This window comes from Pristiophorus japonicus, chromosome 7 (assembly GCF_044704955.1).
Source record: "Pristiophorus japonicus isolate sPriJap1 chromosome 7, sPriJap1.hap1, whole genome shotgun sequence".
Lineage (NCBI taxonomy): Eukaryota > Metazoa > Chordata > Chondrichthyes > Pristiophoridae > Pristiophorus > Pristiophorus japonicus.
In genome coordinates, this window is record NC_091983.1 from 151,762,628 (window position 1) to 151,773,187 (window position 10,560).

The following is a 10,560-nucleotide window of genomic DNA, read 5'->3' on the forward strand; positions in this document are numbered from 1 at the left end:
AGATATCATAGGAAGAAACTTAGCTGGTGGGGAGGATGAGGATGATAAAACAAAACTTTAAAAGGAAGTAGGAAGGGTGGAAAAGAATGAGATGCTTGAAGGAGAAGGTGACACAAAAGATGGGGCAAGAGAACAAAGTATAGTTTTGTGATATGAGCCACACCACCATAGCAATTTGGGTGGGGTAGGCAAGGAGATTTCGATAAGTGGCAAGGTGTAAGAGTCAGTGAGCCAAGATATCAATGCAATCATCCACAATTAAGTTGTGGATGGCAAGGGCCTTGTTTGAGAGTGAACAGACATTCTGGAGGAAAATGCAAGAGGGGCAGTGAATGTTGATTGGCTGGCAGAGCCCAAGGGGCAGGATGGAATAGAGGATGGTCCCTACTTACAAAAGTCCATCATTGTTTTTTCTTCCATATCCATTACAAATGGTGATGCCATTTGTCTGCAGGGTAATTTGATATGTCACTTACACAATTTCAACACTATGAAGAAATTATTCAAACTAATTAAATACTAGGATACGTCGAGGGAATTTGATTGTAAATGGAAAAGAAAGTTACTGTGACTTTAATATATGAGTAACTGTTGAAGCCATATTTTGGAATACCATATTCAATCTTGGACACCCTACCTGTAGAATGACTGATGTACTGGAGGGGATTTGGAAAAGTGTGACAAGATGATTGCAGGGATTAGGGCTCCAAGTTATTAGAAGTGTTGGTGAGGAAGGATATTACTCAGGTCTCCAAATTACTCAGAGGCTATAGATTCTGTAGATTTAAAAAGACTATTTGGCTTATGACTTCAGAACTGGACGATGCAAGTTTAAAATGGGCAAATCTCGAAACTTTCTTGCCTAACAAAGTAGTGGATATTGGTATCAGACTCCAAGAAAAACACTGACGCTGTGCCAATTAACTCTCTCAAAAAGGAACTGGATAAATACCTGGTTGAGAATGAGGATTGAAAATGTTAGAGATAGGTGGAGACTAAGATGATGAACTAGATATAAAAGAAAAAAAAAGACTTGCATTTATATAGCGCCTTTCACGACCACCAGACAAAACAAAGCCCTTTACACCAATGAAGTACTTTTTTGAAGTGTTTTCATTGTTATAATGTAGGAAACGTAGCAGCTAGTTTGCGCTCAGCAAGCTCTCACTAACAGCAATGTGACAATGACCAGATAATTTTTTTAATGTTGATTGAGGCTATTGGCCAGGACACCGGGGCTAACTCCCCTGCTCTTCATCAGCCATGATCTTATTGAATGGCAGAGCAGGCTCGAGGGACCAAATAGCCTACTCCTGATCCCATTTCTTATGTTCTTATGTAAAATAGTGCCATGAAATCTTTTACATCCACGCGAGTGAGCAGACTGGGCCTCAGTTTACCATCTCAACCGAAAGGTGGCACATTTGACAGTGCCTAGATTTCTGTGCTCAAGTCGCTGAAGGGGGGCTTGAACCCACAACCTTCTGACTCCGAGGCGAGGATGCCACCAACTGAACCACTAGTTTGTGTTTTTCACAAAAAATTATTATAGAATGATTACCAATACAATTCTGGAATCTGAAAAAAAACAGAATTCAACTTTTTCCAGGGAGGGAATGGTGGGAGGAGAGTGGTTGTCTACAAAAGGCAACAGACCAAGGTTAAACATCAAAGATGAATGATGTTCTGCAATTTAGCTCCATTACATTTGATCATCGAGACAGTGGAGATATGCACCTCCAGTGAAGTAGATTGTACATGGTCCATAGCAGTTAGCTTGATATTCACCCCTCCTTATTCCATGCATTGACTGAAAAAGTCAAATTCCACTTTTATTTATATGTATTAGAGCTTTAGTGGTAGTTTGGGGATTGTATTCAGTGATTTCATCCATTTCTTCATGAAAAGCACAAATCAACAACCATTCTAATGATGGAAAGATGAGCAGTTGAGGTTGTAATTTTAGATATCCTGGAGCTTTACTGAATTTTCCTCTAGGGAGCAGGAAACAACTTTCTCTCAGTAAATTAAATAAACTGGAGAATGTTAATGTTATGAATTGTACACGGGCTGCAGAGGAACAGTCTTAAATTGATGAAATTACTTTCTTATTCCATCCTTTATCTTCTTTTATAATTCCAAAAAATATGGCATTGTTTACTCCCTGTATACTCTTGGGTGCAATAACTAAATATGAATCTGTTGTAAGCATGTTTTGCCTGAAGAAAAAACACATCTGCATGAATGCTTTCACAAAACTCTACCACAAATAGTTAGTATCCACCCACTTTTTTGGCAGAATATGGCTGGATTGTACAATGTAGTTGTGAAGCAGAACAAGGAGTACTCTCTACAAAGCAACAATTACTGCATTTCATACGCAATTCATTGACTGAAGTACTTTAGGACATCCTCAGGACATGATAGGCACTATGCAAGTGCAAGATTTTTATTTCCTGCACCTGGTAAAACTTACCTGTACAATCAAAGCAATATTAATGTTTACAGGAAATCTTATTTTAGAGATTTAGGATTCAGTCTCTGTTGTTAGTGTTTCCACGACCCGATGGCTCTTCATATCCAAAAAAAGAGTAAAAATTCACAACCCTTTTGTGTTGTTTGAAGCTGGAAATGGGGAGTTCTGCTTTGGGTTAATAATGAATCTTCATCAGTTTAATTTTAATACAAAAGCCAAAACACATAGTAGCTTAAAGATTTCCTGTTGCACGGAATAAAGGCAGAATTCACCATAAACACCACGACTGGAGAACAAAACAAGCATCATGGTCCAAATTCTTTATCACAGAGGTTGTAAAATATTCAGCCTCTGATCTTATCCAGGCACAAGTGTGAATTTAAGAGTTAAAAAGCAAAATATTGCAAATCTAATACAGAAACAGAAAAAGCTAAAAACGCATAGATCAATCAGCATCTGTGGAGAGAATAGAACTTTTCAGGTTGGGGCCATCAAAACTGAAAAACTATTATGACCAGAAAAAGGGGACAGGAGGGCAAATGTATTACAAAAACACAGGAAGTATCAGTGGGGTAGTCTAACAAATAATTTCAGACAAATAATAGAAGTATGAAAGAAATAAGGTATTAAAGAACCATGACTGGCTTCGGTAAGTGGGAGGCCCAAGGAAAATACAAGAACATGAGAGATGGTAAACATAGAAAACCTGGGGATCAAGTTTGAAATGGAAACCGGTTTGGTTTAAACAGAAGATGCTGGCAAAGTATAGTGGGTTCACCAGCTCTGAAAAAGGAACAAGTCCTCTGGGAGATCCGTTTCCTCCTCTCCCACCAGCATTGTGTTCTGAAAAAGTATCTCACCCCCACTGAAAACACCAATCCCTTTCCCTCCCACTGCACCAGAGAATGACAGGGCCACCCGTCCCCTCGACATTACTAGAAAAATCCATTGTAAAGAAAATGAAGTACAGGTAGAGCTTCGAGAAGCCGGATTCTGTGTCGTTCCAGACTTCGGAACGTCTTTCCGATGCCTGGGCCAATGTAGGTAGGGAGGAAGTTGGGCAGCCAAGCAGCAGGGGGGTGGCGAGATTGGCCCCCGAGGCGGGGGAAGAGGTCGGCGGTGGCCCGACGGTCCAGATTTCGGAACATTTTCCGGATTCCAGACCCCGCCACGTATCATCCCAGTGTTCGGATTACGGAACCCTGGATTCTCAATGCTGTACCGATATAGAGCTGAAGTCTGAAACATAAGAAATAGCAGGAGTATGCCATTCGAGCCTGCTCTGCTATTCACTAAGATCATGGCTGATCTTCTACCTCAACTCCACTTACCCGCACTATCCCCATATCCCTTAATATCCAAATATCAATTTTTCCAAAATCTATCCTGTGACCCACTCTTTAATTTTCCTTTCCATTCCATCTGTGATCTCTGTTCTTGGCTTCTGCTCCAACAAAGCTCAACACAAAGTTTCAAGAATATCTCATCATTTTCCTTGGCACGCTGCAGCCTGTTTGAACTGCGACTTGAGTTATTTCAGTACATTTTCTTTATAGCAAAGGTTGCCAGTGGTGTGGGTGAATTTGTCAGTGTCCAGGAAGGAGGTGGGGGAGACTGGTGGCTGTTATTAATGGAGTCCCTTTGTCAAAACACAGCGCTGGCAGGGAGTCTCTTTGCTCCCTGTTGACCTGTTCTCTTTTTGGAGCTGGTGGGCCCACTGTACTTGGCCAGCAACTCCTGTTTAAATTTCAAACCTGATCCCCAAGTTTTCTGGATTTGCCATCTCTCCCACTTTCTCATGTACATCCTTTGGTCGCTCACTGCCTTAGCTATTCACATGTGTTGTTTCTTTGATGCCATTTATTTCTGAATGTTACTTGACTTGAGATGGTCTGTCACATCACCATTCCCATAATACTTTTATAAAATATATTTTTCCTCCTCTCCCTTTTTACGATCCTATTAATATGTCTACAGTTTTTTATTTTTCAATGACAATAAACGCAAAACGGCAACTGTCTGCGATACTGATTGACCTGCTATTTTAACTTTTTCCATTTTAACTGTTAAAAACAGAAAGTTGATAAAATTGTGGAATTCCTCTATATCACCTAAAGTAAACCTACATTTCATTTATAACATCAGGTTAGTTTGAGCTTTGAGAGTCCATTTATTAGAACCAGCTTCAATAATGCTGTCCAATAACACTAATTTTAAGCATGACTACCTCCATCTGGTAAGTAACTGAAACAGGTAGGCCTTAACTCTGAAAGGTGTGTTTACACTTTGCAATTAGTTATTCTTAAAACATATTGATAAAATCAAGAAACATGTTCCAGTGACATCCAAGGGAATGTCTGCAGAGTTTTTTATATCCCAACATTAACAATTTCAGAGCTGTTTTGGGACACTTAGTTTCAAACTACAGTCTCTATTATTTTATTGCAAGAATTTGCCTGATTAGTCCAGAGGACTAAAAAAAAACCCTTGAAAACATTTCCTTCACTGCATCTCATCATTAAGTCAGAAGGTCTGCTGGAGTTCAAGACTAAAGTAGATGTCTGTAGTGCTGGGTGGCCCCAAATGTATCATGGCTTCGCGCAGCTCAAGAGTGGAACTCCAAGACATTGATCAGAAAATTCAAGAGACCGGTCACAATTGTGGATTCACATTAGTTCCTCCAAATTCTAATAGGTGCCAACACACTTTATTGGGACTGTGTGCTTATTTTCTTCAATAGCAAACTTCCAATCAAGTTTAAGGCTGTGGCATATTATACAAGGGCTTTCTTTGTCCCATGTGAAACACCCAGGGCCAAGCTGCAAGATGGACTATTGCGGGGATGGCAATGATAGAAAAGCAGGTTCTTGTAAATTAAGATGGCTCCAAAGTGACATGGAACTGGAACAAAGTCACTCGTGTGGTAATCTGATAACAGAGCCAGGCATACCTGCAGTATCTGCCAAGTTTGTTAGAGACCTGGAAGGTTAAACCCATCACTGGAGTCTTGGATTCTTTCCAGTTAGCTCCAAATAACCCTACAAGCCAACCCCTTAACAGGCATGGTGATCCGAAACAAACAAGTAGCAGAAAGTATACAAGAGCTGGGCTGGTAAGCTGCATAGTTTACACTTGTGTGGGACAGGGTGGTGGTACCTAAACCTGGGCTTATGCTAACCTATGCTTCTACAAATGCAAGTAGCAGTAAGCTCTATGAACTGAGGTCAAGGGTGTGTCCCCCTATTGGGATAGGCTTCTTGCAAAAGTACTTTTTCAAATAGTCAACTATTATGAATGTGTTGTGTGAGCCCCTTGTTGGAGTTCAGAAGGATGAGGGGTGATCTTATAGAAACATTTAAAATAATGAAAGGGATAGACAAGATAGAGGCAGAGAGGTTGTTTCCACTGGTCGGGGAGACTAGAACTAGGGGGCACAGCCTCAAAATACGGGGGAGCCAATTTAAAACCGAGTTGAGAAGGAATTTCTTCTCCCGGAGGGTTGTGAATCTGTGGAATTCTCTGCCCAAGGAAGCAGTTGAGGCTAGCTCATTGAATGTATTCAAATCACAGATAGATAGATTTTTAACCAATAAGGGAATTAAGGGTTACGGGGAGCGGGCGGGTAAGTGGAGCTGAGTCCACGGCCAGATCAGCCATGATCTTGTTGAATGGCGGAGCAGGTTGGAGGGGCTAGATGGCCTACTCCTGTTCCTAATTCTTATGAATGTAGCATGTTTCAATAACTGCACAGACAACATGCTATTGCAGAAACATATGAATTTTTCTGGAACGTAATTTGGGGACACCTAAACAAGATAGATGATGTGTCTGATGTGTGGAAAACCATGAGCTGACCAAAAAAAGCCAGGGTACAACATTCAAATTATATATATTTTGAATTAATTTTAATATGGTAATACCACATTTGCAGCTAGCAGCAAATTACTTTTATTGACAATTACCAAATGGTGTATTGAGCTGCATTCTTATAGCATAGATATATCCAAAATCAGGATACTTTTAGAAATAAGTGTTTCAACAGTTCGAAATCTCACCAATTCCTCACATTAAACTAATCATTTCAACCATTGACGTAATTCTGGAATAAATAGTTGTGTTTTGATCAAGATTGTTTTTAAAACTGCATATAAAGTAACGGAATTACATTTAATAATAAACTCCTCAATTTCAGATAGAATTTCACAAGAGTGATTACATATTTCGAGGATTAATTCTCGGGTTACCTCCACACGATGGATGGATGCGGGGATTTATATAGAAAACAACATTTTTTTGCTGATCACAATTGACTCTGGGGGAAGAGATTTATTTTTCAGCGGGAGCCGCGTTTCTGATTTCTGGCCTCGCCGAAGGCCGAGCCCGTTGAACGGCGAGCAGGAGTCGCGCTGAGCCGAGCCGAGCCCCTACCGGCGGCCGCCAGCTCTGGGTACCCGACACAGAGGCCCCGAATCCAGCTCTCGGCCCCGCGCCTCCCCGGCGAGATCGAAAGGTTTAAACGCGGCTGGCGGCTGGCGCCGAGAGTCCGGCTCAGGCCCGGCACATCCCTCCGCCTCCCCCCCCGGGAGAGCAGGCCAGGCCCCAGCTCCCGACGCGATATCCACTTGGGAGGTTCGGGGCCTTCTCCCGCGGAGCCGAGCAGGCGCGGCCGGGTTCGTTGTTCACCCCCCGCGGCTCGGGCCCCAAGCCCCCGGGTCGGTTCGGATTCCGTTCACTCACTCACTCACCTTCCTTGCTCCCGCCCGCCGGCCGGCCGCTCGCTCGCTCGCAGCTCCGAGCCCAACAATATGGCGCCGTCACCCCCGACCCGGAAACAAACCCGCGGCCAGTTGTGGCCGGCCCGGCGCGGCCCGGGTCTCCACAGAGCGGGGGGTGGAGGGGCGGAGCCCGGAGCTAGGAGCTAGCCACCGTCACTGCAACCCGGGCCCAACCCGCTCCAATCCAACACTTTAAATCAACAGATTATAATCCAACCGGCTGCTCTCGCGATACAGCGGGAGAGTTTCTCCCCCCCCCGCGCCCCACAGATAGCAGGACAGGGGCGGGGCTCCCTCAGCAAACGCAGGTCGAAAATAAACACTCTTTTCGCAAAATGCATTTCTTTTAAACATGCAATTAATTCAAGTCAATGCCAATTATTCCCTCGCTCCAGGCTCATGGTTCTCTGGTCTATCACCAGAAAGTTTAGAGTCAAGATTTTGAGTTGGCCAACATCAAAATTCCCCAAATGCAAACTGAACACACGGGAAAGACTTTACGTTCACTCCCCATCAGAGGAACAAAAAAACATGCTGCATTTCCACCTTTTTTTGCATGTCACCCCTTCCTGATGTCCAGACAAAATTGCCAACTCTGGTTGGATGTATTCCTGGAGATTTGATCATATGATGGTTATAGCAGCTGTCTCCTATAGTTCAAACAGGATCACGAGCAGAGTAAATGGGTGCATTGTGATTCCCCCTCCACCACATTTATGATGGTGGGGAATTTTGGTCCTGATAATTATAAGACCATTGGCAGACTTCCTTGGTCTCCTTGTTCTGAGCCCAGGTGACACATGAATACCAACATGCAATGTATACACACTCACTGGATGTCTTCTGTGATTGTTACCATTTGGATTTGATAATTTTCTGTTGCTTTAATTCTAGCAGTGTCTCCTTTAAGGGGAGACACCAGTGCTGGGGTTGAGTTTTGCCCAACCCAATTGGGCCATTAGGAATTAGGGTTGTTTCTTGTCCATTGGCCAATTGAAAAATAGAATCCCTGTACCACACATATGCTCTGCAGTCCAAGTGAATAAGTGTTGACTTGATATGTTCTTAAGAGCACAAGAAACAGGAGCAGGAGTAGGCCATTTCGCCCCTCGAGCCTGCTCCGCTGTTCAATAAGACCATGGCTAGTCTGATCATGGACTCAGCTCCACTTCCCTGCCCGCTCCCCATAACTCTTTACTCCCTTATTGCTCAAAAATCTGTCTATCTCCACCTTAAATATACTCAATGACCCAGCCTCCGCTTCACTCTGGGGCAGAGAATTCCATAGATTTACAACACTGAGGGAAGAAATTCCTCATCTCCACTTTAAATGGGTAGCCCTTTATTCTAAGACTATGCCCCCGAATTTTAGTTTCCCCTAGGAGTGGAAATATTCACTTTTCATTGACCTTGTCGAGCCCTCTCATTATCTTATAAGTTTCAATAAGATCACCTCACATTCTTCTGAATTCCAATGTGTATAGGCTCAACCTATCCTCATAAGTCAACCCCCTCGTACATAAGAACATAAGAATTAGGAACAGGAGTAGGCCATCTAGCCCCTCCAGCCTGCTCCGCCATTCAACAAGATCATGGCTGATCTGGCCGTTGACTCAGCTCCACTTAACCGCCCGCTCCCCGTAACCCTTAATTCCCTTATTGGTTAAAAATCTATCTATCTGTGATTTGAATACATTCAATGAGCTAGCCTCAACTGCTTCCTTGGGCAGAGAATTCCACAGATTCACAACCCTCTGGGAGAAGAAATTCCTTCTCAACTCGGTTTTAAATTGGCTCCCCCGTATTTTGAGGCTGTGCCCCCTAGTTCTAGTCTCCCCAACCAGTGGAAACAACCTCTCTGCCTCCATCTTGTCTATCCCTTTCATTATTTTAAATGTTTCTATAAGATCACCCCTCATCCTTCTGAACTCCAACGAGTAAAGACCCAGACTGCTCAATCTATCATCATAAGGTAACCCTCTCATCTCCAGAATCAGCCTAGTGAATCGTCTCTGTACCCACTCCAAAGCTAGTATATCCTCCCTTAAGTAAGGTGACTAAAACTGCACGCAGTACTCCAGGTGCAGCCTCACTAATATCCTATACAGCTGCAGAAGGACCTCCCTGCTTTTGTATCCCATCCCTCTCGCAATGAAGACCAACATTCCATTCGCCTTCCTGATTACCTGCTGCACCTACAAACTAACTTTTTTGGGATTCATGCACAAGGAAACCGCTGCTCGGGAATCCGTACCTCCACGGCCGAGGCTTTATGTGGCGGTCGGAAGAGAGGGCTGTGGCTGGTGAGGTGACCAGGGTCAGGGACCTGCTCGATGGCGGAGGAGTGGGTTGGATGGCGCCAGACACGCTGGCGCGGCGCCTAAATTCTGCCAACGTCCGCCACGCGGCCGATGCCATCGAGTCGCTAAAAACAGCTCTGGGCCCTGACTCCGTTAGGTGCATCGAGGAGGCTCAAGCACGTGGGGAGATCCCGTCCGAACTGACCCCCGTCCGGACGGAATTCCTCATCGGCGCCAAACCCCGGAACCTCCCTCGGGGGCCGGCGCCTCACAACTTGAGCCGCCTCGGGGAAATCCCCTCCGTGCCTTTCAGTTCCGCGCGGAGGGGTTTCCTGTACGGGCTGCTCCTGCACACCCTCAACTTTGCCATCCTCGCCGGCCGTCCGGACACGCCATGGCGTACCATCTTGCCTTCCGGAGGAGGCGGGGGTCCCCGATGGAGGGCCCTCTACGCAGGGGTCCTCCCACTATTCATCGGGGACTTGGCCTGGAGGGTGGTGCACGGAGCAGTGCCGTGCAATAAATTTTTAAGCCGGTTCACGGACTCCCAGGCCGCCTGCAATTTCTGCGGTCTGGAGGAGTCCGTGTTCCATGTTTTTATGGAGTGCACAAGGTTGCAGCCCCTGTTCCACTATTTGAAGGGGCTGCTCCTGAAATTCTGGCTGCACTTCAGTCCCACTCTCCTGATCTTTGGGCACCCTGTGCGGAGGGGAGCGGGTAGGTCCGAAGGCCTCCTCGTAGGACTGCTCCTGGGCACGGCCAAGGGTGCCATCAGCCGGTCCAGGCAGCGGGCGGTCGAGGGGGTCGTTCAACCTGACTGCCTGCCTCTCTTCCGCTCTTACATCCGGTCCAGGGTGTCCTTGGAGATGGAGCACGCGGTGTCCACCGGTACGCTCGCGGCCTTCCGCGAGAGGTGGGCACCGGAGGGACTGGAGTGCATCATCACGCCCGGCAACCAAATTTTAATTTGATTTTACGTTTTAAAGTTAATTTGTTTTAATTGCCGGTG

General features: G+C 45.0%; 1 protein-coding gene across 4 annotated transcripts in view; it reads right to left on the reverse strand.

Moving 5' to 3' along the window:
- pnisr (PNN-interacting serine/arginine-rich protein) overlaps positions 1–7,853 on the reverse strand; it is a 45,667-nt gene extending 37,814 nt beyond the window's left edge. Inside the window, exon 1 of one of the 4 annotated variants that reach the window (XR_011593882.1) lies at positions 7,222–7,444. The gene's annotated coding sequence lies outside the window, so the exon portion shown is untranslated. Of the gene's footprint in view, positions 1–7,221; positions 7,445–7,797 lie in introns of those variants that run through there. The other 3 variants (XM_070885412.1, XM_070885411.1, XM_070885413.1) reach the window with 3 other exon arrangements.
- Positions 7,854–10,560: the final 2,707 nt, after the last annotated feature.